Source organism: Mus musculus, chromosome 12 (assembly GCF_000001635.26).
Source record: "Mus musculus strain C57BL/6J chromosome 12, GRCm38.p6 C57BL/6J".
Lineage (NCBI taxonomy): Eukaryota > Metazoa > Chordata > Mammalia > Rodentia > Muridae > Mus > Mus musculus.
The window spans coordinates 56,678,953-56,684,325 of NC_000078.6; positions in this window are offsets into that span (position 1 = coordinate 56,678,953).

Genomic DNA, 5,373 nt, shown 5'->3' on the forward strand with positions numbered 1-5,373 from the left:
GGCCAAAGCTTAAAACAGACAATCAGTGCTTCTCACGTTAACCAATACCCAAGAGAGTCAGCTTATAGAGATTTATTTTTGCGCTCAGGTCTCCATGGTCAGTTGGCAGCAGGTCATGGTGAGCATGGCATAGTGGAGTATGGCTGGTCACCTGATGGCTGGAGAGTAAAAGACAGTAATAGAAGGAGGATGAGACCAGGGTCTCAAAATTTCCTTCAAGAGTTTCTCTTCTAAGTCCTAAAACTCCCACAAAGTCCCACCTCTAAGATTTTCCACTGTTTCTCACTACTGTGAAGCTGGAGAGCAAGCCTCCAACACAAGGGCCTTTGTGGGTCATTTAAGATTCAAACTCCACGGGTTAGCAAGGTCTTCATAGGCCAGGATAGGATGAAAGAATGAGTTTAACAAAAAAATAACCCATAGAGGGGCTAGCTTTTGTATCCCACCAGGAGATTCTATCTTCCCAGCTACTTCTGCTGATTTGTTAAAGGACTATTTATTTATTTATTTATTTATTTATTTAATGTATAAGTGAGTTAGCCAGGCAGGACTCTCAGTGGATGGATAAGGGCACCAACCCATCTACAAATCCTTTGACCCAAAATGTGTCCTGCCTGCAAGAAGGCAGGAAGAAAGATGGAGCAGACTGAGGGAGTGGCCAACCAATGACAAGTCCAACCTGAGACACATCCCATGGGCAAGCACCAATTCCTCACACTATTAGTGATACTCTGTTATGCTTGCAGACTGGAGCCTAACATAACACTCCTCTGAGAGGCTCCACCAAGCAGCTGACAGAAACAGATGCAGAGGCAGACCTTCAGGGAAATAGTAGATAGAACTCAGGGAGTCTTGTGGAAGAGTTGGGGAAAGGATTGAGGGACCTGGAGGGAATAGGGAATCCACAAGTAAACCAAAAGAATCAACTAACCTGCACCCTTGGGGGCTCCCAGAGATTGAACCACCAACCAAAGAACAGACACCGGCTGGACCTAGGCCTCCTCACATATGTAACAGATATGTCACATATTCACATATGTCACATACGTCTTCATGTGAGTTCCCAACAGTGGGGAGTAGGGCTTACCCTGACTCTGTTGCCTGCCTGTGGATCCTGTTCTAACTGGACTGCTTTGTCTGGTCTCACTGGGAGAGGATGTGCCTAGCCCTGCAGAAACTTGATGTCCCAGGGTCAGTTGGTACCCAGGGGGCCGTCCCCCTTCTTAGAAGAGAAAGGGAGAGGGGAGGGTTGGAAGATGAGGGAGGGCTGAAAGTGAATAAATAAATGGGGGGAGATTTATTTATTTAATGTATGAGTGTTCTATCTGGGTGTATACCTTCATGCCAGAGAGGGCATCAGATCCCATTACAGATGGTTGTGAGCCACCGACCATGTGGTTGCTGGGAATTGAACTTAGAACCTCTAGGAAGAGCAGCCAGCACTCTTAACGCTGAGCCATCTCTCCAGCCCTCTGCTGATTTTTATAATGGTACTTAGGAAGAAAACAAATCCTACCCTTCCAGAACAGGAATCCTTAGCAGAAGCTCAACTTCAATATGAGGCAGTGTGGAAGCCAGAGAAAGCAACTCTGGCCATGGGGTATCTGTGAGCAGAGATGGGCTGTAATTATTAGCAGGTACATAATTTTGAAAACGGTTCTTTCTGTATTTCTGGAGAGGCTACACATTTTGTTAGTGTCTGCCTTCCTCCCATCACACACTCAATTTATTGTTTAGGACATTGTTTCAAGAAACATTATACCGTTTTTGCAGAGGGAAACTTTTCTCCCAAGAGGTGGAGAGCTAGGTTCCTCTCTGAGGAGGAAGTGAAGAGATTTCAGGCACTTGCCCTAACTCCTGAAACCTGCCTTAAGAGGGGAGTGAGCCTTCTCCGTTTGTGGATCCTTGAGAGAGAGAGGGAGAGAGAGAGAGAGAGAGAGAGAGAGAGAGAGAGAGAGAGAGAGAGAGAGAGAAGAGAATCCTACATTTCCAGAAAGTTTTTTTCTTCGTCTGCCTTTCCTCCCAGTGTGGAGTAGAACCTGAGGTGGGGGCGGGCGGGCGGCGGTGGATATTGGCAACTCATTGCGGGTATGGGAGATTCCTCTCAACCTTCAGTTTGATTTAATCAGTTTACACTAGGTAATTCTTCGCAGCAGGCTAAGGCTACCTGCGAGCTGCGATGGAGCAGGTTTCCTCGGGAGATGGCGCCACAGCCCACTCCCTCAGTCAGCCGCCCGCAGCTCAAAGCCCCTGCCGGCCCGGCCAGGATCTCAGCCACGGGATCTCAGCCACGCAGCTTCGCTTGCTCTGTAGAGTTTGACCTATAGGCATCTCAGAATCTAGCGAGTGCCCATCACTCAGCGGTCTTCCAGCCTGCACCTGTGCGTCCTTGTCCTGATGCTCCAGCCGCTAGTGTCCCCGGCGCTGGCTGTTGGGCTGCGGCGGCTCGTGGTACCGCGACCTCAGTAGGGACTGGACCGGTGACCTGAGGGGTGATTGTGAGCCGGCCACAGACTGCCCCTAGGTAACCAGCAAACTTAAGGACTGTTAGAATTGGGGTTAAGGCCTTGGTGGTCTGCGTGGGTCCCGCGTGCTCAGCACCGGACCAGGAGCACGGGGCAACGAGAGGTTCTGGTCCTCCAGAGGTGGCAGATGGGTCCGAGGCCAGGTCCCAAGTCTGAGGACTCAGACTCACAGCGGGGGAAGCACAATGAGCGCTGATTCAGAGTGACTTTGGAAGGAGCAGATGCGGAGTGCAAAGGAGTGTCCAGCAGTCCGGGAGGGGGCGATGTTCACCACGCTCTTCTGGAGAGCTACTGCAAAGTGGGGGTAGCTAAGGATAGTGTTTAAATGGGAAATATAAACATCTGAAACAGAGGTCCTTCTTACACGGGGAGACTGGCCTGCTGCAAGGAGGTTCTCATACTCAAATCCCAAGATGACACAAGTGTACTCCCGCCTATCTCCAGCTTCCTCTCTCCTCCATTTACCACTTTGAAAACACACACACACACACACACACACACACACACACACACACACACACACACACACGTTGCAACACTTCATTGACAGAGTAGCCGGAGAGTAGACGACTGAAGTTCCTATCAGATCGTTTGCTCCCTCCGTTAGTCTCTTTCTTCCTTTCCACAGTGATTTGACTATAGATGAAGAAGCATCCGCAGGATAGGATTCTGATCGGAGCCCGAGTCTGAGGGCTTGCTCTGTGGAGTCACTGAGGTCTTGGGACCCTGGAAAGTCTTCTTTAGAATGTGTTAGAAAACAACGTGCAAAAAACAGAGCCTAAGTCAACATTCACCAGCTCCTAACCAACCAACCTCCCAACCCACGTCCCCCTGCAACTCCGCCCTCTACCTCTTTCAGCTAAATTCAAGTAAGAAAGGAATGTAAGTCCTCCAGAATTGTTAAGATTCTCTGATGTCATTAAGAGCCTCAAATACTGTAGTTCATCTTTGAGACCATTATGGTACTTAAACACACAATTATTTAATGACAGCCCTTATGTATATGACATACCATTCAAACACATGCTTCTGTAACAAGCTATCAACTTTCCTTCAAGACTGTCATTTATATTATTAAAATTGTCCTATTTTAAGAGCAGGCTTGATGGCCTGTAATCCAGGTACTAGGGAGGCAGTGACAGAGAGTGAAATGGTGGGGTGGGGATCCAAGACCTCTAGCACCCCCTTACCTATATGGCTATCCAGGACTAGATGGTGAGACCCATTTTCAAACAACAAGGAAAGCTAATTTAAATTTTTCAAATTCTCATTACATAATTTTGAAAAATTGCCTGTATGCAGCAATTTAACCCTAAGTGAATAATTTTCACGAAGTTCCTGAGTTGCCAACCTGACCTGAAGAAGATGAGAGACCTGAAGACTTTTCAACCTTAAAAAAAAAAAGTCTTTATGGCTGGGGTGAAAAGGAGCTGGTGAGCTAAGCCAACGGGGCAGTCTGCCTTTACTGCGTGCAAAAGCATTCAGACACATGGCGACCCTTTCGCAATAAAACTTTATTGATGATCGTTTGAAAGTTATAGCAACTCCAAGGTTATAAAACTTGCCATAAAATACCAAGCAGTCATTAGTTTACCTGACCTCATTTCAATATAAACTTCCACAAAACATTTTATTTTGTTCCTTCCTATAAGTGGAGAAAGGAACTAGAGGAGGCTAAACACAGCAGCCTTTGATTGAGGACCCAAAATTTGCAATTTGACACCCTGACCTTTGTGTCCACAAATAAACAATGAGATCTATGCTCTGTTCTTACCTGTAGATATGATGGCGAGGATGCTAACTGCACCTATGGCTTAGCTCCAACCATCCATTTGTAGAACATGACCCAACCTCAAACTTGGATGAGTGTTGTTTTCTCCATGGAAGATCCGTGAATCATCTTTAAGAGTCATTAAGACCATTTGTGTTGTAAGTCTAAGGAGCAAATGGCCACATGTTTGTCATGTGACCCTAAGAGTGAGCTGTTTAACAGTCCAATTGGGGCACAGATGGAGAGATAAATGGAGAGTTAGCGATTCCTCTACCCTCAGTTATGAGTTTGGTGGAAGGCAACTGCCCTGACTACCAAGAAGCCTGCAGGAGAGAAACTAAATCAGGCTTTGTCAAAAACATGATTGTGGTTCAGCTAACTGCACTGTGGACTTAGGCACAGATCAGAAAGCCAGCCAGGGAACACTGGTAACATGGAGAAGCCTACCGGGTTCCACTTTGGTCTGGCTGGAGCGCATGCTCTGTAAATGCTTTGTATACATTGGGCCAGTTTACCTGCGTTTTAGGGCAAAGGGATCCCTGAGCAATGACAGATGGAAAGGATGACCTTGTGTTAGCTGTGTGCTAACTTCTCTCCAACATGTAGAGGTCTGGATACATTTTTCATGGGTTGTTTAAAATATAAGCTTCAAGATAGATCCAAGCATCTATGCATTTGTGGCGGTTTAGAAATCTAAATGAAAAAAGGGAACTGCTTTATGACCTCACTGGAACTCATCTTGATAATGTTATGCTTAGTTTCCTGGTGTGCCTTAAAATATTTTGGGGATTTCATGGACTTTAAACCAGAAAAGAACAACTTAAAAAAAATCAAACTCTCATGCAAAATTCTACTTTCTTCTTCAGAATGGTGAGCGAGCATGTGCTTGGCAGAGAAAGGCAGCACCTCACAGAAAGGGAATCAAAAGGAGAGAGAGATATAGGAGGAAGCCTTGGAAAGGCTTTCCCAGGGCCCAACACACACACACACAGTTGCACACACACACACACACACACACACGCGCGCGCGCGCGCGCGCACACACACATTCACAAAGAGAGACTCACACATACACACA